The sequence below is a fragment of the Bos javanicus genome, chromosome 5 (genome assembly GCF_032452875.1).
Source record: "Bos javanicus breed banteng chromosome 5, ARS-OSU_banteng_1.0, whole genome shotgun sequence".
In the NCBI taxonomy this organism is placed as follows: Eukaryota; Metazoa; Chordata; class Mammalia; order Artiodactyla; family Bovidae; genus Bos; species Bos javanicus.
The window spans coordinates 90422336-90450071 of record NC_083872.1 but is presented as its reverse complement, the minus strand read 5'-3'; positions in this window follow the sequence as shown (position 1 = coordinate 90450071).

The following is a 27736-nucleotide window of genomic DNA, read 5'->3' as shown; positions in this document are numbered from 1 at the left end:
GTTACTTCTTGACCTGCATTCAGATTTCTCAGGGAGAGGTAAGGTATTCTGGTATTCCTATGTCTTTAAGAATTTTCCATGAGAAAAAGAGATCAGGAGTAGGTGTGAGTACACTAGATAAAGGCAGTCAAAAGGTACAAACTTCTAATTATAAGATAAAGAAGTATTCTGGGGATGTGATGTACAATATGAGAACAATAATTAACCCTGCTGTATGTTATATATGAAAGTTGCTAGGAGAGTGAATCCTAAGAGTTTTTATTACAATGAAAAAAATGTTTTTCTATTTCTCTAACTTTCTGTCTATATGAAATATTGAGTGTTCACTAAACTTATTGTAGTAATCATTTCATTATGTATGTAAGTCAAATCATTATGTTGTACACAGTTACAGAATGCAGTATGCCAATTATATCTCAATAAAACCGGCTGAATAAGTTAATATAAAATTACTTACATGAGTAATTTTAAAGCATTTTAAGAATCTGCTAACAAAGGCTGTGAGTTGAACTAGTTGAATACCCAAAGTGTTTAGATATTAGACATGGATCTTTCCTTCTCTGCTCTTCCTTGTAGAGTGAGATTATTTTTGTTATATTCACACTAGAAACATATATTAAATAGCCACCATACATTGATTTTTGAGCTAAGAAGAAGAGATTAATAAAATGAAAAGACAAATTTGAAAGATATCTTCCACATGCTCCTACAACCAAGTGAAAGAATCTATCTGCATTTTATGTGAATATTCTGCTTCTCTTCCAATTGCAATGAATAAATCATATGTGATTCTAAGGTTCTCTGAATTCAGTTCTGTTTATGTACTTTGCTGTTGCTGTTACACTCTTTACTGGCATCAGACATTTCCCTCTTTATTGCATCGTATCTATTAGCAAATAAACATGCTGAAATATATCTCACTTTTAGAAAACATTGTAGACTGCTTGTCTTGTATTATTGTTTGTTGTTCAGTTGCTCAGTCGTATCCAACTCTTTGCACCCCTTGGACTGCAGCACTCCAGGCTTCCCTGTCTTTCACCATCTCCTGAAGCTTGCTCAAACTCATGTCCATTGAATCGATGATGCCATCCAACCATCTCATCCTCTGTCATCCCCTTCTCCTCCTGCCTTCAGTGTTTCCCAGCATCAGGGTCTTTTCCAATGAGTCAGCTATTTGCATCAGCTGGCCAAAGTATTGGAGCTTCAGCATTGGCATTAGTCCTTCCAGTGAATATTCAAGGTTGATTTCCTTTAGGATTGACTGGTTGAATCTCCTTGCTATCCAAGGGACTCTCAAGAACTTTCTCCAGCACCACAATTTGAAGACATCAATTTAACAGCTTGTTAAAAGATAATTTTCAAAAATAAAAAGTAAAAACAGGGACTTGCCTTGTGGCCCAGTGGCTAAGATTCCACACTCAATGCAGGGGGCTTGGGTTTGATTCCCTGGTCAGGAAACTAGATCCCACTTTCCACAGCTAAAAGATCCCACATGTCACAACTAAGGATCTTACATGCGGCAACTGAGGCCCGGCTTAGCCAAGAGAAAAAATTTGAAAAAAGTAAAAATATTGTTCTCCTACAAAGCGAGCAAACATTATAGTTTTATCTTATTGTTTAGAAGAGGATCAGTAAGATACTACAGGCAGTCAGATAAGATTCTAGCTACTTGGCCACTTTGCATTCATTAGGGTGATGGGCTACTAAAAAACAAAAACAAAAACCCAAACTCAAATTGGTGAGGATGTGAGGAAATTGGAATCATTGTATGCTGTTAGTGCAGATGTAAAATGGTGCAGCTGCTATAGAAAACAGCATGGTCATTCCTCAAGAAATTAAAGATAAAATCACTGTATGATTCAGCAGTCCCCCTTCTGGGTCTCTACCCAGAAGAATTGAAAGCAGAGTGTTAAGGAGATGGTTGTACTCCTATGTTCATAGCAGCATTGTTCATGGATGTGTGGAAGTAACTCAGATATCCCTTGATGGATGAATAAATAAGCAAAATGTGTATATACATACAATGCAGTATTATTCTGCCTGAAAAAGGAGGAAATTCTGACACATGCTACACTGTGGATGAACCTTCAGGATATGCTAGGTGGAATACTTGTGCTTAGTCGCTCAGTTGTGTCTGACTCTTTGCTACCCTATGAACTGTAGCCCACCTGGCTCCTCTGTCCATGGAATTTTGGGGCAAGATTACTGGAATGGGTTACCATTTCCTTCTCCAGGGAATCTTCCCAACCCAGGCCTCAAACCCACGTGTTCTTCTTGGCAGACAGTTTCTTTACCACTGAGCCACCTGGGAATCCCAGTTATCATATTGTATCAATGCATTAATTCTGCATAAATTGTTTATTTTATAACTGGAAGTCTACCTTTTGACCACCTTTATCAGTTTCACCTACCCTCTACTCCTTTAACTCTAGCAACCACCAATCTGTTCTCTGTATGTAGGAGTTTGTATTTTGTTTGTTTTCAGACCTTACAAATAAGTGAGATCATATAGTACTTGCCTTTCTCTGTCTTATTCATTTAACATAATGTCTTCAAGGTCTATCCATGGTGTCACAAGGCACATGATTTCATTCTTCTTTATGGTTGAATAATATTCCGTGTGTGTGTGTGTGTGTGTGTGTGCATATGCACATGCATGTGTTTAGAAGAAATGTGATTTCTTTTATCCACTTATCTACTGATACACACTTAGATAGCTTCAATGTCCTGATTATTGTAAAAAATGCTTCAGTGACCATGGAGTGCATTTATCTTTTTATAGTGTTTCTAGTCCCCTTAGATAAATACTTAGAAGTGAAGTTACTGGATCACATGGTAGTTCTATTTGAGGAACCTTCATAATATTTTCCATAGTAGCTGCACCAATTTATATTTCCACCAACAGTGAACAAGGGTAAGGATATATGATTTGCAAATATTTCCTTCCATTCGATAGATTGCCTTTTCATTCTGTTGATGGTTTCCTCTCTTGTTCAGAAGATGTTTAGCTTGATGTAGCCCCTCTTCTTAATTTTTGCTTTTCTTGTGGTACCAGATGCGAACAATCATTATTATCAAGACCTAAGTCAAATGCTTACCCACCAATGTTTTCTTCCAGGAACTTGTGGTTTCAGGTCTTACCTTCAAGTCTTTAGTCCATCTTGAGTCAATTTTTGTGTTTGGTATAAGATATTAATAGGAGTCCAATTTCATTCTTCTGTGTGTAGTTGTCCAGTTTCCCCAGCACCATTTATTGAAGAGACTGCCCTTTCCCTGTTGTATATTCTTGATTCCTTTCTTGTAAATTAAACACTTGGTGATATATTCATGGGTTTACTTCTGAGTTCTCTAGTCTTTTCCATTGATTTGATTTATGTTTTATGCCAATAACATATTGTTTTGATAATTACTGTTTTGTGATATAGTTTGAAATCAGGGAGCATGATGCCTCTGGCTTTTGTCTTTCTGAGGATTGCTTTGGCTATTCAGGATCTTTATGTTTTGATACAAATGTTAGGATTGTTTGTTCTATTCACCGGGCTTCCTTTAAGTATGCCAAATACATGTTCTTGATTAGTGTGTTGATTATCTTCTCATCTCTAGGAATGATATTAGAATCAGAAGAATTCATCTCACTAATATTAGAATGTGTTAGACTTTGGTGCTTTTGAAAATATCTAATACATTCTGAAAACTGGAGGTGGAAATCAGTGTTTTTTGGCAATGCATGATTTCCTCTAAAAAATACATGAGTATACAAATTCTTTAAAGAAGGTTGGTAAATATTAAATCTCCTTTTGACAGAAACAGAATCATATAAGGTACAGAAAATAAAAGTTGCTCAGTCGTATCTGACTCTTTGTGACCCTATGGACTATACAGTCCATGGAATTCTCCAGGCCAGAATATTAGAGTGGGTAGCCTTTCCCTTCTCCAGGGGATCTTACCAACCCAGGGATCAAGCCTAGGTATCCTGAATTGCAGGTGGATTCTTTACCAGCTGAGCCACAAGGTAAGCCCCTATATTAGGTGTGTTCAGTTCAGTTCAGTTCGGTTGCTCAGTTGTGTCTGACTGTTTGCGACCCCATGAACCGCAGCATGCCAGGCCTCCCTGTCCAACACTAATTGCCGGAGTTTACTCAAACTCATGTCCATTGAGTCAGTGATGCCATCTAGCCATCTCATCCTTTGTCGTCCCCTTCTCCTCCTGCCCCCAATCCCTCCCAGCATCGGGGCCTTTTCCAATGAGTCAACTCTTTGCGTGAGGTGGCAAAAGTATTGGAGTTTCAGCTTTAGGATCAGTCCTTCCAATGAACACCCAGGACTGATCTCCTTTAGGATGGACTAATTGACCTCCTTGCAGTCCAAGGGACTCTCAAGAGTATTGTCTAACACCATAGTTGAAAAGCATCAATTCTTCGGCGCTCAGACTTCTTCACAGTCCAACTCTCACATCCATACATGACCACAGGAAAAACCATAGCCTTGACTAGATGGACCTTTGTTGGCAAAGTAATGCCTTTGTTTTTGAGTATGCTATCTAGGTTGGTCATAACTTTCCTTCCAAGGAGTAAGCGTCTTTTAATTTCATGGCTGCAGTCACCATCTGCAGTGATTTTAGAGCCCCCAAAAATAAAGTCTGACACTGTTTCCACTGTTTCCCCATCTATTTCCCATGAAGTGATGGGATCAGATGCCATGATCTTAGTTTTCTGAATGTTGAGCTTTAAGCCAACTTTTTCACTCTCCACTTTCACTTTAATCAAGAGGCTTTTGAGTTCCTCTTCACTTTCTGCCATAAGGGTGGTGTCATCTGCATATCAGGTTATTGATATTTCTCCTGGCAATCTTGATTCCAGCTTCTGTTTCTTCCAGCCCAACATTTCTCATGATGTACTCTGTGTATAAGTTAAATAAGCAAAGCCTTGGAAAACCTCTGAAGGCATCCAGGGATGCAGGTCCTTTTATAGGAAGATCACTTTTATACACATAGTGGTGCTTACAGAAGCTCACACAGTTAAACGATAGGTATTACCAGGACAAACTAAATTATAAGATTCATAATTTGGGGAAATTAGATTCCAATACAGTATATATATATGTGTGTGTGTGTGTGTGTGTGTGTGTGTGTGTGTGTATATACATATATATATATATATATATATATTATGTGAATATATACATTCAAAGTGCACCATTATAAATGGAATCTAATTTCCCCAAGTTATGAATCTTATAGTTTATCCTGGTAATACCTATCTTTTACCTGTGTGAGCTTCTGTAAGCACCACTATGTCTATAAAAGTGATCTTCCTATAGAAGGACCTGCATCCCTGGATGCCTTCAGAGGTTTTCCAAGGCTTAGCTGTCGCTGAGAGTCTTAAGGTAATCAGTATCCTGACTCTTGACTGCTAAGTGTACTCTTTCCTAAAATTTATGAAAAAGCCTGAGTTCTTCTGTGATAGAGCACAAACTTTCTCTTCCTACCTTCTTTCCATTCACAATCTCCTTCTTCATACCTTACAAAGGCATAATTATCACACATCCTGAATTAGTATATGGTCCAGGGTATAAAATCCAACTGAGGGACAAAAGACTGTTATGTTTATAGAGTTTGTTCTTGAGAAAGTAAATGGCTTTCATGACAGGTAACATGTAAGTCCTTTTCTAACATGTGGAAGTTTCCAATTCTTTGCTTTCCAGAAAAAAACTTTTAATGAATGAATAAATAGAGATCCTATGCAAATCAACTGATCTATACTATTTCTAATTGACTAATAATTAACATACAATATTATATTAGTTTCAAGTGTCCAGCATAGTGATTTAATATTTTTACACATTATGAAATAATCATCACAAAGATCTAGTTACCATCTGTCACCATACAAAGCTGTTAAGTATTATTGACTCTATTCCCTATGCTGTACATTACATCCTCATGACTTTATTTTACAGCTGGAGATTGTATCTCCTAATCCCCTTTACCTATTTAGTTTCCTTCCCCATACCCCTCCCCTCTGGCAACTACCAGTTGGTTCTGTGTTGTATCTATGAGTTGTTTCTGTTTTGATTTATTCATTCATTTTGTTTTCCCTATAGAGTGAAGTCATACAGTATTTGTTTTTCTCTGTCTGACCTATTTCATTTAGCATAATACCCTCCAGATTCACCTGTGTTGCCGCAAATGGCAAGATTTCATTCTTTTTTATAGCTGAGTATTATTTCTCTCTGTGTGTATGTGTGTGTACATTTGACATGTCCTCTTTGTTCACTCATCTGTCTATACACAGTTAAGTTGCTTGTATATCTTGGCTATTGTAAATATTACTGCAATGAATATAGGGGTACACATATCTTTTTGAACTAGTGTTTTTAATTCTTTGCATAAATACCCAGAAGTGGAATTGTTGGATCATATGGTATAGCTGTATTTTAAGTTTTTTAAAAAACTTTCATACTGTTTTCAGGAGAGGCAGTACCAATTTACATTCTTATCAACAGTGTAGGAAGGTTTCTTTTTCATCACATCCTAACTAACACTTACTGTTTCTTGCTTTTTTTGTTAGTAGCTAGTCTGACAGATGGAAAAGGCAATGACAACCCACTCCAGTACTCTTGCCTGGAAAATCCCATGGACGGAGGATCCTGGTAGGCTGCAGTCCATGGGGTCGCTAAGAGTCGGGCACAACTGAGTGACTTCACTTTCACTCTTCACTTTCCTGCATTGGAAATGGAAATGGCAACCTACTCCAGTGTTCTTGCGTGGAGAATCCCAGGGACTGGGGAGCCTGGTGGGCTGCTGTCTATGGGGTCACACAGAGTCGGACATGACTGAAGCGACTTAGCAGCAGCAGCAGCAGCAGTCTGACAGATGTGAGATGGTATCTCATTTTGGTTTTGATTTGCTTTTTCCTGATGATTAGTGAATTTGTACATATTTTCATTTGCCTTTTGGCCATTTGTATGTCTTGTTTGGAAAAATGTCTCTTTAGGTCCTCTGCTTCTTTTTAAATTGAGTTCTTTTTTTTTTTTTTTTGATATTATGTGAGTTTTTATGTATTTTGGATGTCAGCGCCTTATCAAATATATTACTTGCAGATATATTCTCCCATTCATTAGGATACTTTATTGTTTTGTTGTTGATTTCCTTCTCTATACAGAAGATTTTTAGGATGGTGTCACCCCATTTGTTTGTTTTTATTTCCCTTCTGAGAAGACATATCAAAAAATAGTATTTCTAAGACTGATATCAAAGAGATTACTGCCTATGTTTTCTTCTAGGAGTTTTATGGTTTCACATCTTACAGTTAAGTCTATAATCCATTTTGAATTTATTTTTGTACATGGTGTAAGAAAGTGGTCCAGTTCCATTCCTTTGCATGTGGCTGTCCAGTTTCACAACATCATTTATTGAAGAGGCTGTCTTTTTCCCGTTGTATATTTTTTCTTCCATTGTTGTAGATTAACTGAATATATGAGTATGGGTTTACTTGTGGGCACTGTACTCTGTTCCATTAATCTGCCAGTACCTTACTCTTCTGATTTCTAAAGTTTTGTATAACAATGCAAGTCTGGGAACATAATACTTAAAGTTTTTTCTTCTTTCTTAAGATTACTTTGGCTCTTCAGGGTCTTTTGCATCTTCATCCAGATTTTTTTTTTCTTTTTTTTTTACTTTTTATTTTATTTTTTTTCATGCTGATCAGCTTTTAATTTAATAATTTTAAAACATGTGTTCCTCATCCTGAACCCTCCTCCCTCCTCCCTCCCCATACCATCCCTCTGGGTCATCCCAGTGCACCAGCCCCAAGCATCCAGCATCGTGCATTGAACCTGGACTGGCATCTCGTTTCATACATGACATTTCACATGTTTCAATGCCATTCTCCCAAATCTTCCCACCCTCTCCCTCTCCCACAGAGTCCATAAGCCTGTTCTATACATCAGTGTCTCTTTTGCTGTCTCGTATACAGGGTTATCATTACCATCTTTCTAAATTCCATATATATGCGTTAGTATACTGTATTTATGTTTTTCCTTCTGGCTTACTTCACTCTGTATAATAGGCTCCAGTTTCATCCACCTCATTAGAACTGATTCAAATGTATTCTTTTTAATGGCTGAGTAATACTCCATTGTGTATATGTACCACAGCTTTCTTATCCATTCATCTGCTGATGGACATCTAGGTTGCTTCCATGTCCTGGCTGTTATAAACAGTGCTGCGATGAACATTGGGGTACACGTGTCTCTTTCCCTTCTGGTTTCCTCAGTGTGTATGCCCAGCAGTGGGATTGCTGGATCATAAGGCAGTTCTATTTCCAGTTTTTTAAGGAATCTCCACAGTGTTCTCCATAGTGGCTGTACTAGTTTGCATTCCCACCAACAGTGTAAGAGGGTTCCCTTTTCTCCTCATCCTCTCCAGCATTTATTATTTGTAGACTTTTGGGTCGCAGCCATTCTGACTGGTGTGAAATGATATCTCATAATGGTTTTGATTTGCATTTCTCTGATAATGAGTGATGTTGAGCATCTTTTCATGTATTTGTTAGCCATCTGTATGTCTTCTTTGGAGAAATGTCTATTTAGATCTTTGGCCCATTTTTTGATTGGGTCATTTATTTTTCTGGAGTTGAGCTGAAGGAGTTGCTTGTATATTTTTGAGATTAGTTGTTTGTCGGTTGCTTCATTTGCTATTATTTTCTCCCATTCTGAAGGCTGTCTTTTCACTTTGCTAATAGTTTCCTTTGATGTGCAGAAGCTTTTAAGTTTAATTAGGTCCCATTTGTTTATTTTTGCTTTTATTTCCAATATTCTGGGAGGTGGGTCATAGAGGATCCTGCTGTGATGTATGTCAGAGAGTGTTTTGCCTATGTTCTCCTCTAGGAGTTTTATAGTTTCTGGTCTTACGTTGAGATCTTTAATCCATTTTGAGTTTATTTTTGTATATGGTGTTAGAAAGTGTTCTAGTTTCATTCTTTTACAAGTGGTTGACCAGATTTCCCAGCACCACTTGTTAAAGAGATTGTCTTTAATCCATTGTATATTCTTGCCTCCTTTGTCAAAGATAAGGTGTCCATATGTGCGTGGATTTATCTCTGGGCTTTCTATTTTGTTCCATTGGTCTATATTTCTGTCTTTGTGCCAGTACCATACTGTCTTGATAACTGTGGCTTTGTAGTACAGCCTGAAGTCAGGTAGGTTGATTCCTCCAGTTCCATTTTTCTTTCTCAAGATCGCTTTGGCTATTCGAGGTTTTTTGTATTTCCATACAAATTGTGAAATTATTTGTTCTAGCTCTGTGAAGAATACTGTTGGTAGCTTGATAGGGATTGCATTGAATCTATAAATTGCTTTGGGTAGTATACTCATTTTCACTATATTGATTCTTCCAATCCATGAACATGGTATATTTCTCCATCAATTAGTGTCCTCTTTGATTTCTTTGACCAGTGTTTTATAGTTTTCTATATATAGGTCTTTAGGTAGATATATTCCTAAGTATTTTATTCCATTCACCATTGCAACAGAAAGAATAAAATACTTAGGAATATATCTACCTAAAGAAACTAAAGACCTATATATAGAAAACATCCAGATTTTAAAATTATTTGCTCTAGTTTGGGGCATTCCTGCCTTTTCATTTCTGGGGAATAATTTTGAGAAGGATATGTATGAGTTCTTCTTTAAATGTTTGGAAGAATTTCCCCGTATAGCCATCTGGACCTGGACTTATGTTTGTTGGGGGTTTTCTTTGCTGATTCAAGTTCATTACTAGTAATTTGTGTCAGACTTTATTTTTGGGGGGCTCCAAAATCACTGCAGATGGTGACTGCAGCCATGAAATTAAAAGACGCTTACTCCTTGGAAGGAAAGTTATGACCAACCTAGACAGCATATTAAAAAGCAGAGAGATTACTTTGTCAACAAAGGTCCGTCTAGTCAAGGCTATGGTTTTTCCTGTGGTCATGTATGGATGTGAGAGTTGGACTGTGAAGAAAGCTGAGCACTGAAGAATTGATGCTTTTGAACTATGGTGTTGGAGAAGACTCTTGAGAGTCCCTTGGACTGCAAGGAGATCGAACCAGTCCATCCTAAAGGAGATCAGCCCTGGGTGTTCTTTGGAAGGAATGATGCTAAAGTTGAAACTCCAATACTTTGGCCACCTGATGCAAAGAGTTGACTCATTGGAAAAGACTCTGATGCTGGGAGGGATTGGGGGCAGGAGGAGAAGGGGACAACAGAGGATGAGATGGCTGGATGGCATCACTGACTTGATGGACGTGAGTCTGAGTGAACTCTGGGAGTTGGTGATGGACAGGGAGGCCTGGCATGCTGTGATTCATGGGGTCGCAAAGAGTTGGACATGACTGAGAGACTGAACTGAACTGAACTGAACCAAATTGGCTTATTAAAACTTTCTATTTCCTCCTGATTCAGTCTTGGATGATTACAAGTTTCCAGGAATTTATCCATTTCTTCTAGTTGTCTAATTTTTTGTAACATTATTGTTCATAGTATTCTCTTATGGTCTTTTGTATTTCTCTGGTATCAATTGTAATTTCTCCACTATTATTTATTATTTTCTTTATTTGGGCTATTTTTTCTCAATGACTCTTGCTAAAGGTTTATCAATTTTATCACTTCAAAGAACCAACATTTAGTTTCATTGATTTAAAAAAAATTTATAATTCAGTTATATATATATATATATATATATATATATGTACACAGATTTTTTTCCACTACAGATTATTAAAAGATATTAAATATATTTTCTTGTGCTGTATAGTAAATCCTTGTTTATTTTATATATAGTTCTGTGTATTATTTTTAGTTTCCATAAGATATACTCCCACTGTGATTTTTATTCTTTTATTCTTTCTGCTAACTTTGATCTTTGCTTATATATTTCTAGTTCCTTTAAATGTAAATTTAGATTGCTTATTTGAGATTTTTCTTGTTTCCTGAGGTAGGCCTTCATCTATGTTTTTGTAATCTCACCCAAAGTTCAAAGACTTGATGTTGCTTTCACAAAATTCTCTATTCTCAACTATTTTTTTTGTATTTTTAAAAATTAATTTATTTTTAATTGAAGTATCCTTTTGTTTTCTGTCAAACCTCAACATGTATCAGCCATCCAATTCAGTTCAGTTCAGTTGCTCAGTGGTGTCCGACTCTTTGTGACCCCATGAATCGCAGCACGCCAGGCCTCCCTGTCCATCACCAACTCCTGGAGTTCACTCAAACTCATATCCATCGAGTCGGTGATGCCATCCAGCCATCTCATCCTCTGTTTTCTCCTTCTCCTCCTGCCCCCAATCCCTCCCAGCATCAGGGTCTTTTCCAATGAGTCAACTCTTCACATGAGGTGGCCAAAGTATTGGAGTTTCAACTTTAGCATCAGTCCTTCCAGTGAACACCCAGGACTGATCTCCTTTAGAATGGACTGGTTGGATCTCCTTGCAGTCCAAGAGACTCTCAAGAGTCTTCTCCAACACCACAGTTCAAAAGCATCAGTTCTTTGGCATGCAGCTTTCTACACAGTCCAACTCTCACATCCATACATGACCACTGGAAAAACCATAGCCTTGACTAGATGGACCTTTGTTGACAAAGTAATATCTCTGCTTTTGAATATGCTATCTAGGTTGGTCATAACTTTCCTTCCAAGGAATAAGCATCTTTTAATTTCATGGCTGCAATCACCATGTGCAGTGATTTTGGAGCCCAAAAATCAGCCATAGGTATACACATATCTCCTCCCTCTTGAACCTCCCTCCCATCTCCCTCTCCATCCCACCCCTCTAGGTTGATATAAAGCAATGTACAATTTGACAATGATTTGATGTATTATTTATTGTGAAAGAATTCCCATCATTTGAGTGGATCAACATATCCACTACCTCACTCACCTTGCATATTTACCTTTCTTTCAGTTATACAGTGATATCAACTGTGATCACCATATTATCCATTAGATCCTCAGACCTCCCAACCACTTCTATGTGATCAAGTTTTTTTACGGTTATATTTATAGAAATTGAAAATAGGAGTAAAATTGATTCTGAATTCTGTATGATTATAGCTATAAAATTTTTTTATTCACTGATAGCTACTCTTTTTTTAAAAAGTACCACATATCTGAATAAGAAATATTCCAATTAAATATGATTTTTTAGGTTTAAATATTTCCTAATTTGTAATATATGTGATTTTGATTTCATACTATTATAAATGATAATAACTCAATTCAGAACTTTTTTCTAACACTTAGAGCTTTATGGCCAGAGAATATAAAATACTGTTTCATCCCAGTGCACCAGCCCCAAGGTACAGGGAGGGAGGAGGGAGGAGGGTTCAGGATGGGGAACACATGTATACCTGTGGCGGATTCATGTTGATATATGGCAAAACCAATACAATATTGTAAAGTTAAAAAATAAAAAAAAATACTGTTTCATACATATATATGATGGAGTTATAAATAAAATACTTTTAACCTTAATGTATAGTATTAAAAATCAGTGGGAGATGAACAGAAAAAAAAGAGTTCAATAACTAAAAGGAACCATGTAATACTTGTCTTAAAGCAATGTTTTTTCGTGAATTTTTGTTTGTTTTTTAACTGACCTTTTTCTTTAGAGCAGTTTTAGGTTCACAGCAAAATTGAGCAGAATGTATGGAGAGTTCCCATGTACCCCTTGCTCCAGCACACACATCACCTCCTCCACCACCAACATTCTGCCTTAGAGTGGTACATTTGTTACAAGAACCCACACTGACCTGTCCCTTTCACCCAAGTCTATAGTTTACATTAGGGTTCACTCTTGATATACATTCTCTGGGTTTTGACAAATGTATAAGGCCATGCATATGTTATTATAGTATCATATGGAATAATTTCATTGCCTTAAAAATCATATGATATAGTTTATATGGGGAATCTAAAAAAAGTGAAACAAATGAACTTATTTACAACATAGAAACAGACTTGGAGGATGAACTTATGATTAACCAAGGGTAGGGGGAGGAAGAGTCCAGGTGAGGGATAGATTGGGAATTTGGGACTGACATGTATACAGAGCTTTATTTAATGTATAACCAGCTAGGACCTACTGTATAACACAGGGAATTCTGCTCAATATTTTATAATAACCTAAATGGGAAAGGAATTTGGAAAAGAATAGATACATGTATATGTATAACTGAATCATTTTGCTATACACCTGAAACTAACATAACATTTTTAATCAACTATAATCCAATATAAAATAAAATTTTTAAGAAAAATAATTTTATTGGCTCTCAAAATCAATAATTTAGTACAGTCTTGAATCATTATTTTGTCCCTATAGTCAAAAAATTTGAAATGTTCAGTATAGTAATAGTATTTTGAGGACATGTTTATACCTCTGTCTTATGGTTTTGCTTTGTCTGGATTGCTTCATGATAACTACTAAACTAATTTAGTTATAGAAGTCTCATCCATAGTGCTGAGATCCTTATATTAAATAAATACTGAGCAGTTTGATGTATTACCAGTGTGTCCAAATTATGTCCTACAAGATTTCACAATAAGATTATCTTTAGCATGGAAATAATTGCTCTGTACTCTGCTGACTCACCCCTGCCTACTGCCTAACTCCTGGCAATCACTGATCTCTTTACTGTCCCCATAGTTTTGCCTTTTCCAGAATGTTATGTATTTGGAGTTACACAGTATGTAGCCTTTTCAGATTTGCTGCTTTCACTTAGTAATATGCGTTTAATACCTCTCCATGTCTTTTCATAGCCTGATAGCTCATCTCTTGTTAGTACTGAATAATATTCCATTCTATGGATGTGCCACAATTTATCCCTCACCTACTGAAGGACATACTAGCTGTCTCCGAATTTGGTAATTTTTCATTTAGTTTTAAAAAGGATTATTGTTCAGTTGCTCAGTCGTGTCCAACACTGCCATCCCATGGGCTGCAGCATGTCAGGCTTCCCTGTCCTTCACCATCTCTAATGGATACCAAATTGCTGTGAACTGATTCAGGGCATTGGAAAGAATCAACTGTGCAGGAGCAACAAATGCGTTAGGCTTTCAATGAAACTGAAATTTTCTTGGGACCAGGCTGCATCTTACTTACCTTTTATCCTGGTACAGGTTGTAAAAAGTATATTGAAACTTCTTTCCATCAGCATTGTCTCTTTCTTCCTGCTCAAATCTGGTCTGCCTAGATGACTCTGTCAGAAATACTGTGTCCCTAAGATCACTGGAAAAGAAATGCAAAAAGGCAAAATGGTTGTCTGAGGAGGCCTTGCAAATAGCTGAGAAAAGAAAAGCCAAAAGGCAAAGGAGGAAAGGAAAGATATATACCCATTTGAATGCAGAGTTCCAAAGAATAGCCAGGAGAGATAAGAAAGCCTTTCTCAGTGATCAAGGCAAAGAAATAGAGGAAAACAATTGAATGGGGAAGACTAGAGATCTCTTCAAGAAAATTAGAGACACCAAGGAACATTTCATTGAAAGATGGGCTTGATAAAGGACAGAAACGGTAGGGACCTACCGTAATATTAAGATATTAATAAGAAGCAGAAGATATTAAGAAGAGGTGGCAAGAATACACAGAAGAACTGTACAAAAAAGATCTTCATGACCCAGATAATCATGATGGTGTGATCACTAACCTAGAGCCAAACATCCTGGAATGTGAAGTCAAGTGGGCCTTAGGAAGCATCACTATGAACAAAGCTAGTGGAGGTGATGGAATTCCAGTTGAGCTATTTCAAATCCTGAAAGATGATGCTGTGAAAGTGCTGCACTCAATATGTCAGCAAATTTGGAAAACTCAGCAGTGGCCACAGGACTGGAAAAGGTCAGTTTTCATTCCAATCCCAAAGAAAGGCAATGCCAAAGAATGCTCAAACTACACACAATTGCACTCATCTCATACGCTAGTCAAGTAATGCTCAAAATTCTCCAAGCCAGACTTCAACAAACAGTACATGAACCATGAACTTCCAGATGCTCAAGCTGGATTTAGAAAAGGCAGAGGAACCAGAGATCAAATTGCCAGCATCCGTTGGATCATCAAAAAAGGAAGAGAATTCTAGAAAAACATCTATTTCTGGTTTATTGACTATGCCAAAACCTTTGACTGCGTGGATCACAACAAACTGTGGAAAATTCTGAAAGACATGGGAATACCAGACCACCTGACCTGCCTCCTGAGAAATCTGTATGCAGGTAAGGAAGAAACACTTAGAACAAGACATGGAACAACAGACTGGTTCCAATTTGAGAAAGGAGTATGTCAAAGTTGTATATTGTCACCCTCCTTATTTAACTTATATACAGAGTACATCATGCGAAAGGCCAGGCTGGATGAAGCATAAGCTGGAATCAAGATTGCCGGAGAAATATCAATAACCTCAGATAGGTAGATGACACCACCCTAATGGCAGAAAGTGAAGAGGAACTAAAGAGCCTCCTGATGAAAGTGAAAGAGGAGAGTGAAAAAGCTGGCTTAAAACTCAACATTCAAAAACTAAGATCATGGCATCCAGTCCCATCACTTCATGGCAAATAGATGGGGAAACTGTGGAAACAGTGACAGACTTTATTTTGGGGAGCTCCAAAATCACTGCAGATGATGACTGCAGCCATGAAATCAAAAGACAGTTGTTCCTTGAAAGAAAAGCTATGACCAACCTAGACGCATATTAAAAAGCAGAGACATTACTTTTCCAACAAAGATCCATCTAGTCAAAGCTATAGTTTTTCCAGTAGTCACGTATGGATGTGAGAGTTGGACTATAAAGAAAGCTGAGCGCTGAAGAATTTATGCTTTTGAACTGTGGTGTTGGAGAAGACTCTTGAGAGTCTCTAGGACTGCAAGGAGATCCATCCAGTCCATCATAAAAGAAGTCAGTCCTGAATACTCATTGGAAGGACTGATGAAACTCCAGTTCATCAGTTTCAGTTGAACTTGAAACTCCAATACTTTGGCCACTTGATACAAAGAACTGACTCTTTGGAAAAGACCCTGATGCTGGGAAAGGTTGAAGGCAGGAGCAGAAGGGGACAACAGAGGATGAGATGGCTGGATGGCATCAATGACTCAATGGACATGAGTCTGAATAAACTCCAGGAGTTAGTGATGAACAGGGAGGCCTGGTATGCTGCAGTCCATGGGATCACAGAGTCAGACACGACTGAGCGACTGAACTGAACTGACTGAAGCTCACTCTGCATTCTTCCAGCTACAGCTCTCCAACCTTAATGTTGCATGGACTTATTTGATTTTTCTCCAGTATAATGATTGCATTGTTATACAAAAACAAAACCCTTTACTATAAATGCTTGCTGAATAAGCCAAAATGAATAAGTGACCACAGTGCATTCTCACTTATTCATTTTCGTTTATTCATTTTGGCTGGAATGCAAACATTTAAGGTAACAGGTTTTTTTTTGTTGTTGTTTTGTTTTTTCATAAAGTAGCATTGGCATATATATACTACCATGTGTAAGATAGATAGCTGGTGAGAAGTTGGTATATACACAGGGAGCCCAGCCTGGCACTTTGTGATGACCTAGAAGGGTGAGATGTGGAGAGAGAAGGGAGGCTCAAGAGGGAGTCATGGATGTATAACTATGGTTCATTTGCATATATGGATGTGAGAGTTGGACTATAAAGAAAGCTGAGCGCTGAAGAATTGATGTTTTTAAACTGTGGTGTTGGAGAAGACTCTTGAGAGTCCCTTGGACTGCAAAGAGATCCAACCAGTCCATCCTAAAGGAGATCAGTCCTGGGTGTTCATTGGAAGGATTGATGTTGAAGCTGAAACTCCAAAACTTTGGCCACCTGATGCGAAGAGCTGACTCATTTGAAAAGACCCTGATGCTGGGAAAGATTGAGGGCAGGAGGAGAAGGGGATGGCAGAGGATGAGATGGTTGGATGGCGTCACCGGCTCAATGGACATGGGTTTCGGTGAACTCCAGGAGTTGGTGATGGACAGGGAGGCCTGGCGTGCTGCAGTTCATGACTGAGCGATTGAACTGAACTGAACTGATGACAGAAACCAATTGCATGATATCGTCAAGCAATTTTCCTCCAATTCAAAAGTAAGCTTAAAAAATGAATAAGTGAAAGAATAAATGAAAAATTTAAGGAACTTATTAGAAAATGACATTTTCATTAGTCACCTTGAGAGCCAGCTTCATTAAGAGCCCTCAGTTCTACATCATATAAGTTTCATCATGTCTCCCTGTCTGTTGTAAAGACATTTCAAGAAGCTAGCTCACACCACTTTGATTTAGTTTTGCAAAATTAATACAACTTGAGGGAGAGAAGGGCTGCTGAGTTTAAAAGTTAACTTAAATCTTTATTATTTTTTTTTTGTAATTAACAATCTTTTTTAGCAATATCTTTTTCAAACAAGAAAATCTCATACACAATGGGAAAGCAAAAAAAAATTCATTAGTTTCTATTTTATCAGACAGTGGTTGAAAGTATGTTCTGCTGAAACATATCCTCTGGTTAAAAGAACTATGCACATAGTTATAGTAAGTAGATGCTTAACTTGCTACCAAAATATTAATACAGATTTGGAAAACAATTGGCTTCTAAAAATTCTTCATGGTAATGACATATTCATAGACATGAGATTAAGAAAAATTAGTCTATCTTGTAGTAATCACGGAAATCAAGATTGATTTAATCATGTGGGACTGTTTCAGAAATTTGATGGCAGAGAAAAGACAATTGATAGGACAATTAAAACTGGTCCATTTTCTTTGTAAAAACATTTGTATACAGAATGATGCATAGAAAATTGATAGTCAGTTAAAAATTAGTAACAGAATGTTTTCAAAGTTTTTTTTCTTTTTTATTGTAAAGCTAGTCCTTATGAGATCATTATAAAAGTTTGTGATCTTTTGGAAATCTGAAGGCCACAGCCTCGATCTTTTGGTACAAGAGAAAAGGAAACGTTGGCCATGTGTATGCCATATGAACTGAATGCAAAACTATTTCAGTTTCATCAAAGGCGATTCTGTTTCACCATATCTCACTGGGATCAAAGGCATTTTGGTTATTTGTGTCAAAAATGGTGCATGAGGTGATTTTCAGTGGAATGGTGTTGGCTGCCAAATTTGGGGACCTTGGAAAGATTGTAAGTGGGTGATATCTGTTTTCAACATTCTTAAAGTTCCTTTCTGAAATGCCTGTCCTCAGGCTAAGTAGGACAATTACCTCAATTCCTGTTTTCCTCTATTCAGTTGATGTTGGGTTAAATGTTGAGGTAAGCAGTCTGAGTATTGCATTCAGTTCAGGTTAGTTCAGTCGCTCAGTCGTGTCCGACTCTTTGTAACTCCAAGAATCGCAGCACGCCAGGCCTCCCTGTCCATCACCAACTCCCGTGTTTACCCAAACTCATGTCCATCGAGTCGGTGATGCCATCCAGCCATCTCATCCTCTGTTGTCCCCTTCTCCTCCTGCCCCCAATCCCTCCCAGCATCAGGGTCTTTTCCAGTGAGTCAACTCTTCGCATGAGGTGGCCAAAGTATTGGAGTATTGCATTAGACTCTCTTAATCCTCCAGGGAAAGCTTTTTAACCTAGGAACTCAACAGGGATTGAATGCTTTTAATGGGTCTAAAAAACTTCTTCATGGTCTTTGTATTAATTTTGTGAAACCAGGCTTTCATTAAACACCACGATATAAAATATTTTAACAGTCACTGATCAAAATCTTTATGTTTGTATTTTTCTTCTTTTTAATCAGCTTTATAAGCTATCACATGTTAAAAAAATTTACTCATTTTAAGGATATAGTTCAATGGCTTTTTGACACATATATGCAGTCATGTAAATACCACCAAAACAAGACATAGAACATTCATTTACCCCCCAAAATTCCTTCCTGCCTCTTGGCAGTTGGTCTTCTCTTCTCCTTCCAGTTATCTGCTTTGTGGAATTATGGTTTTTGCCTTTTCTAGATTTTTATATAAATGGAATCAGACCAACTGTAGTCTTATATCTTTTTTTTTTCACCCAAAATAATGCTTTAGAGATTTATCTATGCTGTTGCATGTGTCAGTAGCTTCTTTCTTTTTCTTTTCCTGAGTACTATTCTATTGTTATGGACATGTTCTGTTGATAAACTTTTGTGTTGCTTCTGATTTACAGATAGAAAGCTTCTGTGAACATTCATATACAGGTCTTTGCATGGATACATGTTTCCATTTTCAAGTGAAATTGGCAGATTGCATACCACATGTATGTTTAACTTTACAAGAAATTTTCAAATAGCTTTTATAAGAAACTTTTAAATAGTTTTTCTCTCTGTATCTTATATATATATATATATATATAATATATTATTTGTATATATATTATATATTATATGTATGTTTGCGACCTCGTGGACTGTAGCCTGCCAGGCTCCTCCATCCATGGGATTCTCCAGGCAAGAATACCAGAGTGGGTTGCCATTTCCCACTCTGGTGGGATCCATTTCAGGGGATCTTCCTGACCCAGGGATGAACCCACGTCTCCTGCATTGCAGGCAGACGCTTTAACCTCTGAGCCACCAGGGAATAAGCCACGTAATATATAGAGATATGAAATAGTAGTTTCTTAGACTGAGGATTTTTGTATAAATTATATAACATCTATTTACATATATTATATAATATCTATTTATATAATATATATTATATATATTATATAAATATATATTTGGTGGCTCAGATGGTAAAGCATCTGCCTGCAATGTGGGAGACCCAGGTTCAATTCCTGGGTTGGGAAGATCCCCTGGAGAAGGAAATGGCAATCCACGCCAGCAGTCTTGCCTGGAAAATCCCATGGACGGAGGAGCCTGGTAGGCTACAGTCCATGGGGTTGCAAAGAGTTGGACACGACTGAGCAACTTCACTCACTCACTTCACTCATGTACATACATATTAAATAGTGATTTTTAGACTGAGAATCTTTTTAACAAAAATATGTGATAGAGAAATTTATGAGGAGAATATCTTCACCATTTCAGACTTCCTCTACGAGGTCAGGATCTAAGCAAACATATGCAAATATGGATAACAGGGGAAGAACCTGGTACCCCGTTAAGACAGGCTGCCAGTAGAGTTTTGAAGAGTTGCCAACATGCCTGTATGGAGATAAAATTAATTGGAATCTCTGGGTGCAAAATAACCATCTTAAGACTGGCTAGAAAGCAATGTAAGGGGCAAGTTACACAAAACTTGGTTAGGGATACTAGAACATTAAAAAGAAATGTGAATTTTATTCAAGGAAATATAATTTTATTGTCAAATGTAATCTTTGTTTTTACAGCTAAATTGAAATAGTCATGCCTTAATCCACAGTTTGGCAAGAGAACTTAGGAAGATAGCATGGCAAGTTTTAGCAAATAATTCACTCATCGGGTAAAAGATATTTGTGATGAAATGGTTATCTTAGTTTGTTCCTAAAATATTTCTAGTACTTATTAGATGTTGAAGGAGACTTTTTAAAAGATTTTTATTTTTTTTGATGTGGATCATTTTTTAAGTCTTTATTGAATTTGTTACAATGTTACTTCTGTTTTATGTTTTTTGGTTTTCTGGCCATGAGACATGTGGGATTTTAGCTCTTGGACCAGCAATCAAACTGACACTCCTGCCATTGAAAGGCAAAGTCTTAACCACTGGACCACCAGGGAAGTCCCAAGGGATACTTTTATTATGAAGTGTATTCTCTGAGGAGCTACTGTTTTTATTCTTATATTTGTTTGACATGACTCTTCTTGCTGCTTCTTTACCATAAACTGTCTTCAATCACCTTGTTCACTATTTTTAAAAGTGATTAAGAAAGAAGCATATAAAGCAGGATTTTCTTCTGGATCCTTGAAATAGCAAAGAGCAGTAGAACACTTCAATTCATAGAGTAATTATTTGTGTGATGACTCTTCCACTTTCCCCTGAATTATGCTTACCACTCACTCCTCAGCACTAATGAGAGGCTAGCAGGCTACGGAAAGAAAATATTAATGATCTACTTAGGTACATTCATGGGGTTTTCTCCTGGTTGGTTTACTCTAATTTTATTTTATTTTTTAAGCCCTCAAGTGTCTTTATTTTATGCCTCATAAATATGATGGAAGCTGGCAGGTGGAAATTGCCAACAGGAAAATGGAAGTTCTATGACCTCAGACAGCCACTGCTACATCCCTTGCCATGCAGGTCCCTTCTTAGAGACTCACAGAGGACTGTATGTGAGGACTCAAAGACCTTTCTTTGAGTCTATCCTGGCACCCTCAGATTGAGTTAGTACTTGGATCACAGCTCTGTGTGTTGGAGTGAGATGTTATGCCCCTCAGGATATTCTTCTCCTTCATCTTGCTAACACTTATTACCTAAGTAAAATCATTAAAAAATTTATTGAAAGATTTCAGTTCAGTCACTCAGTCTTGTCCGACTCTTTGCGACCCCATGAATCGCAGCACGCCAGGCCTCCCTGTCCATCACCAACTTCCGGAGTTCCCCCTGACTCACGTCCATCAAGTCAGTGATGCCATCCAGCCACCTCATCCTCTGCCATCCCCCTCTCCTCCTGCCCCCAATCCCTCCCAGCATCAGAGTCTTTTCCAATGAGTCAACTCTTCGCATGAGGTGGCCACAGTACTGGAGTTTCAGCTTTAGCATCATTCCTTCCAAAGAAATCCCAGGGCTGATCTCCTTCAGAATGGACTGGTTGGATCTCCTTGCAGTCCAAGCGACTCTCGAGAGTCTTCTCCAACACCACAGTTCAAAAGCATCAATTCTTTGGCCCTCAGCTTTCTTCACAGTCCAACTCTCACATCCATACATGACCACTGGAAAAACCATAGCCTTGACTAGATGGACCTTTGTTGGCAAAGTAATGTCTCTGCTTTTCAATATGCTATCTAGGTTGGTCATAACTTTCCTTCCAAGGAGTAAGCATCTCTTAATTTCATGGCTGCAGTCACCATCTGCAGTGATTTTGGAGCCCAGAAAAATAAAGTCTGACACTCTTTCCACTCTTTCCCCATCTATTTCCCATGAAGTGATGGGACCGGATGCCATGATCTTTGTTTTCTGAATGTTGAGCTTTAAGCCAACTTTTTCACTCTCCTCTTTCCCTTTCATCAAGAGGCTTTTGTGTTCCTCTTCACTTTCTGCCATAAGGGTGGTGTCATCTGCATATCTGAGGTTATTGATATTTCTCTCAGCAATCTTGATTCCAGCTTGTGTTTCTTCCAGCCCAGCGTTTCTCATGATGTACTCTGCATATAAGTTCATGTGTATATATAAAACTGTTCCAAAAGACTGTGCTTCTGAGGATTGTAGGCTACGGTAGGAGTGGGAGTGGTTGTAATGGAAATGTCAGTAGAGTGATTTTAGCATCAGATACTTTCTCATGTTGCTCACTAATATAGGAACAATATCTAAAATTGGTAACTATGTAACTTAAAAAAATTTTTAATTGGAAGGTAGTTGCTTTACAATATTGGTTTCTACCATACATTGACATGAATCAGCCATAGGTATACATATGTCCCCTCCTCCTTGAACCTCCCTCCCACTTCCGACCCCATCCCACCCCTCTAGGTTGCAACTACTGGAGTCCATGAGCCTAGAGCCTGTGCTCCACAACAGAAGCTACCGCAGTGAGAAGCCTGAGCGCTGCAATAAAGAGTAACCTTCACTTACCAAAACTAGAGAAAGTGCATGCAAGGCCATGAAGACCCAGCGCAGTTAAAAATAAAATAAAATGAAATAAATTTAAAAAATAAATATGAATATAGCTGTTGGAAAAACTATCTACAAAAGGTATATTTCTAGGCCACTGTTTTAGGCCTGTGTATTGTTTCCATGCACAGGTATGCTACTACACAAAAGCTAAAACTGTAGGCCCTTTTAAGTTTAAAGCCAAGGTCAAATAAGCGGTTGGTTCTACTTCCTTTCCTGTGTTTAAGTGAAAAGGATGTCATCAAATAAGGTGGTGTCCAATGAAATGGTGCCATGAATTCAAGATGAAAAGGTGTTATTCAAGTTGTTACATGTGCAGCATGTTTCCCTTCTGTCTCAGCCCTCTCTCACCCTACATCCCCACCAACCAGCATTTCATAAGGTTTGACTTTCTGTAGTTTATGCTATAAAAATAAGAGTTCCCTTCCTGTTCCACTACCGACAATATTGTCTTATTGTAAATACACTTTACCTAACTACATGCTTCCCTGGAAATTTTGACCTGAAACTCTTTATCTCTTCTAGTCTCTCTCAGCATGGCTGGTTTAAGGTAAGATTAGGTGGCAATACCATCATTCTGGAAAAACTTTAACCTTACAGGCAAGGAAAAAATAAGGAAATGGATATAAGGAAATGAATGCAAGTAACTATGTCTTCTAAACAGGTCTTCTGAGTGATGTCACATTTTTCTTCATCAACTAGCAAACAATAAAGTGGAAACTCTTTGATGTTTGTGAAGAGATTTCCCTTGTTTGCTGTAGAACTAAGATTTTTTAAACAAAGGAGGTTACAGAGGGATGGTGGATCATAAACCATGTGCATTTCTTGGACCACATAATGTTTTATTGATTGAATTATAGGTAGGGATTTATTGGAATTGTGGTTTAACACTCCTTTAAACGTCTTTTATTACTTGACCATTGATGGAACAAATGGGCTAAAACACTTTTAGAGTTTAATCATTTACCTAGGTAATGGGGTGGGGGTAAATGGGAAAGATGGGGAGGGCTAGAGCATTAATGAATGCTACTCCATGTAGAAAGGAGAATTGATTGGTAGCATTCTTATCGGCTACCCACTCCAGTATTCTGGCCTGGATAATTCCATGGACTGCAGTCCACGGGGTCTCAAAGAGTCAGACACGATTGAGTGATTTTCACTTTCACTTACTGTTTTGATAAACTGCCTAACATATATAGTTGTGCATTGTGAAATTCTAGGGGGAACCATTCATATTTGTAGTTATTATGAACTTCTGTATTTGAAACGGCAATTTTTTAGCAGACATGAATACATTGTCTTAAGAAAATGTTTCTTTAAACTTCTGCAAAGATGATTTGGATTAGTTGAAGAGTTGCCCACCTGCCAATGAAGGAGACATAAGAGACACAGATTTGATCCCTGGGTTAGGAAGATACCCTGGAGGATAGTATGACAACTCACTCCAGTATTCTTGCCTAGAGAATCCCACGGACAGAGGAGGCTGGTGGGCCACAGTCCATAGAGCTGCAAAGAGTCAGACAGGATTGAAACAACTTAGAAGGCACTGGCACCCCACTCCAGTACTCTTGCCTGGAGAATCCCACGGATGGAGGATCCTGGTGGGCTGCAGTCCATGGGGTCTCGAAGAGTCGGACACGACTGAGCGACTTCACTTTCACTTTTCACTTTCCTGCATTGGAGAAGGAAATGGCAACCCACTCCAGTGTTCTTGCCTGGAGAACCCAGGGACGGGGGATCCTGGTAGGCTGCCGTCTATGGGGTCACACAGAGTCTGACACTTCTGAAGTGACTTAGCAGCAGCAGCAGCAGCACACAATAATCAGTGATGTTGAATATCTTTTCATGGGTTTGTTGGCTCTATGTATGTCTTCTTTGGAGTAATGTCTATTTAGATTTTCTGCCCATTTTTTGACTGGGTTGTCTGTTTTTTTGACATTGAGCTGCATGAGATGTTTGCATATTTTGGAGATCAATGCCTTGTCATTTTCTTCATTTGCAAATATTTTCTCCCTTTCTGAGAGGTATCTTTTTATCTTGTCTATGGTTTAATTTGCTGTGAAAGAGCTTCTAAGTTGAATTAGATCCCATTTGTCTATTTTGTTTTTATATTCTTTAGGAAGCAGGGCAAAACTTTTTTTGCTGTGATTTATGTCAAAGAGTGTCCTACCTTTTGTTTTCCTCTAAGAGTTTTACAGTTTTTGGCCTTACATTTAGGTCTTTAATTCTTAAATCCATTTTGAGTTCATCTCCGTATATGGTGTCAGGGAGTGTTCTAATTACTTTCTTTTATGTGTAGCTGTCTAGTTTTCCCAGTGTCACTTATTGAAGAGATTGTTTTTTCTTCATTGTCTATTCTTACCTCCTTTGTCATAGATTTGGTTATGATAGGTGCGTGAGTTTATGCCTGGGGTTTCTGTCCTGTTCCATTGATCTATATTTCTGTTTTTGTGCCAGTACCAAATTGTCTTGATTACTGTAGCTTTGTAGTATAGTCTGGAGTCAGGAAGCCTGATTCTTTCAGCTCTGCTTTTGTTTTTCAAGATTGCTTTGGCTATTCAGGGTAATTTGATAGGGATTGCATTGAATCTATAGATTGCTTTAGGTAGTGTAGTCATTTTGACAATGTTGATTCTCCCAATCCAAGAACATGATATATCTCTCCATTCTTTATGTTATCTTTGATTTTTTTTTATCAGTATCTTATAGTTTTCTGAGAACAGATTTTTTTTGTCTCCTTAGGTAGATTTATTCCTGGTGTCCAACTCTTATAACCCCATGGACTGTAGCCATCGGGCTTCTCTGTCCATGGAATTCTCTAGGCAAGAATACTGGAGTGTGTTGGCATTTACTTCTCCAGGGGATCTTCCCAACTCAGGAAATGAACCTGGGTCTCCTGTATTGCAGGCAGATTCTACCAACTGAGCCAACACGGAAGCCCACAGATTTATTCCTAGGTATTTTATTCTTTTCATTGCAATGGTAAATGTGATTGTTTCTTTAATTTCTCTTTCAGATCTTTAATTGTTAGTGTAAAGGGATACAAGAGATTTCTGTGTATTAATTTTGTATTCTGCAACTTTACCAAGTTCATTGATTAGCTTTGATAGTTTCCTGATGCCATCTTTAGGGTTTTCTATGTATAGTATCATGTCATCTGCCAACAGTGACAGTTTTACTTCTTTCCCAATTTGTATTCCTTATCTTTCTTTTCCTCTCTAATTGCCATGATTGGAATTTCCAAAGCTATGTTGAATAGTAGTGGCAAGAGTGGACATCCTTGTCTTATTCCTGATCTTAGAGGAAATGCTTTCAGTTTTTCACCATTGACAGTGATGTTTCAGTGGCTTTGTCATATATGGCCTTTGTTATGCTGAAGTAGGTTCCCTCCATGCCCACTTTCTGGAGAGGTTTTTTTTTTTTTATCATAAATGGATATTGAATTTTGTCAAAAGCTTCCTCTGCATCTATTGAGATGATCATATTGTTTTTATTCTTCAATTTGTTGATTTAGTATATCACATTCATTGACTTGTGTATATTGAAGAATCCTTGCATCCCTGGGATAAATACCACTTGATCATGGTGTATGATCTTTTTAATGTGTTGTTTGATTCTATTTGCTAGTATTTTGTTGAGGGCTTTTGCATCTATGTTCATCAATGATTTTGGACTATAATTTTCTTTTTTGTGTGTGTGATATCTTTGTCTTGTTTTTGTATCAGGGTGATGGTGGCCTTGAAGAATGAGCTTAAGAGTGTTCCACCGTCTGCAATTTTCTGGAAGAGTTTGAGAAGAAGACTTGTTAGCTCTTCTCTAAATATTTGATAGAATTTGCCCGTAAAGCCATCTGGACCTGGAATTTTGTTTGTTGAAAGATTTTTAATCACATTTTTAATTTCATTACCTGTGATTGGTCTGTTTATATTTTGTATTTCTTCCTGGTTCAGTGTTGGAAGGTTATGCCTTCTTAAAAATTTCTCCATTTCTTCCATGTTATTCATTTTATTGGCATATAGTTGCTTATAGTAGTCTCTTGTCCTTTGTATTTCTGCAGTGTCAGTTGTAATTTTTCAATTTTCATTTCTAATTTTATTGATCTGAGTCCTTTCCCTTTTTTTCTTAGTAAAAGTCTATCAATTTTATCTTCTCAAATAAACAGTTTTTAGTTTCACTGATTTTTGCTATTGTTTTCTTCATTTCTATTTCATTTATTTCTGCTCTGATATTTATGATTTTTTTTTTTACTAACTTTTTGTTTCTTTCATTCTTTTTTTAGTTGCTTTAGATGTAAGGTTAGGTTGTTTATTTGAGATTTTTCTCTTTTCTTGAGGTAGGATTGTGTTGCTATAAATTTCCTTTTTAGAACTGCTTTTCCTGCATCCTATAGGTTTTGGGTTGTTGTGTTTTCATTGTCATTTGTTTCTCATTATTTTTTTATTCCCTCTTTGATTGTCATCCCAGAGGCCTCAGAAACTGTTCTCATTTATTTTCATTTCTTTTTTTTTTAATCTGCTCCATGGCACTTATTTCCATCATGCTATCTTCTAGCTCACGTATCCATGCTTCTGCCTTAGTTGTTCTGCTGTTGATTTCTTCTAGTGTATTTTTCATTTCAGTTATTGTATTGTTCATTACTGTTTGTTCTTTAACTCTTCAGTTCCTTATCAAACATTTCTTTTATTTTCTTGATCTATACCTCCGTTCCATTTCCAAGATCTTGAATCATCTTTACTGTCATTATTCTGAATTCTTTTTCAGGTAGATTGCATTTTCTCTTCATTCATTTGGTCTTGTGGATTTTTACCTTGCTCCTTCATCTGCAGTATATTTCTCTGTCATCTCATTTTGTCTAACTTACTGTGTTTGTGGTTTCTTTTCTACAGGCTGCAGGGCCATAGTTCCTCTTGTTTTTGATATCTGATCCCTGGTGGGTGAGGTTGGTTCAGGGGCTTGTGTAGGATTCCTGTTG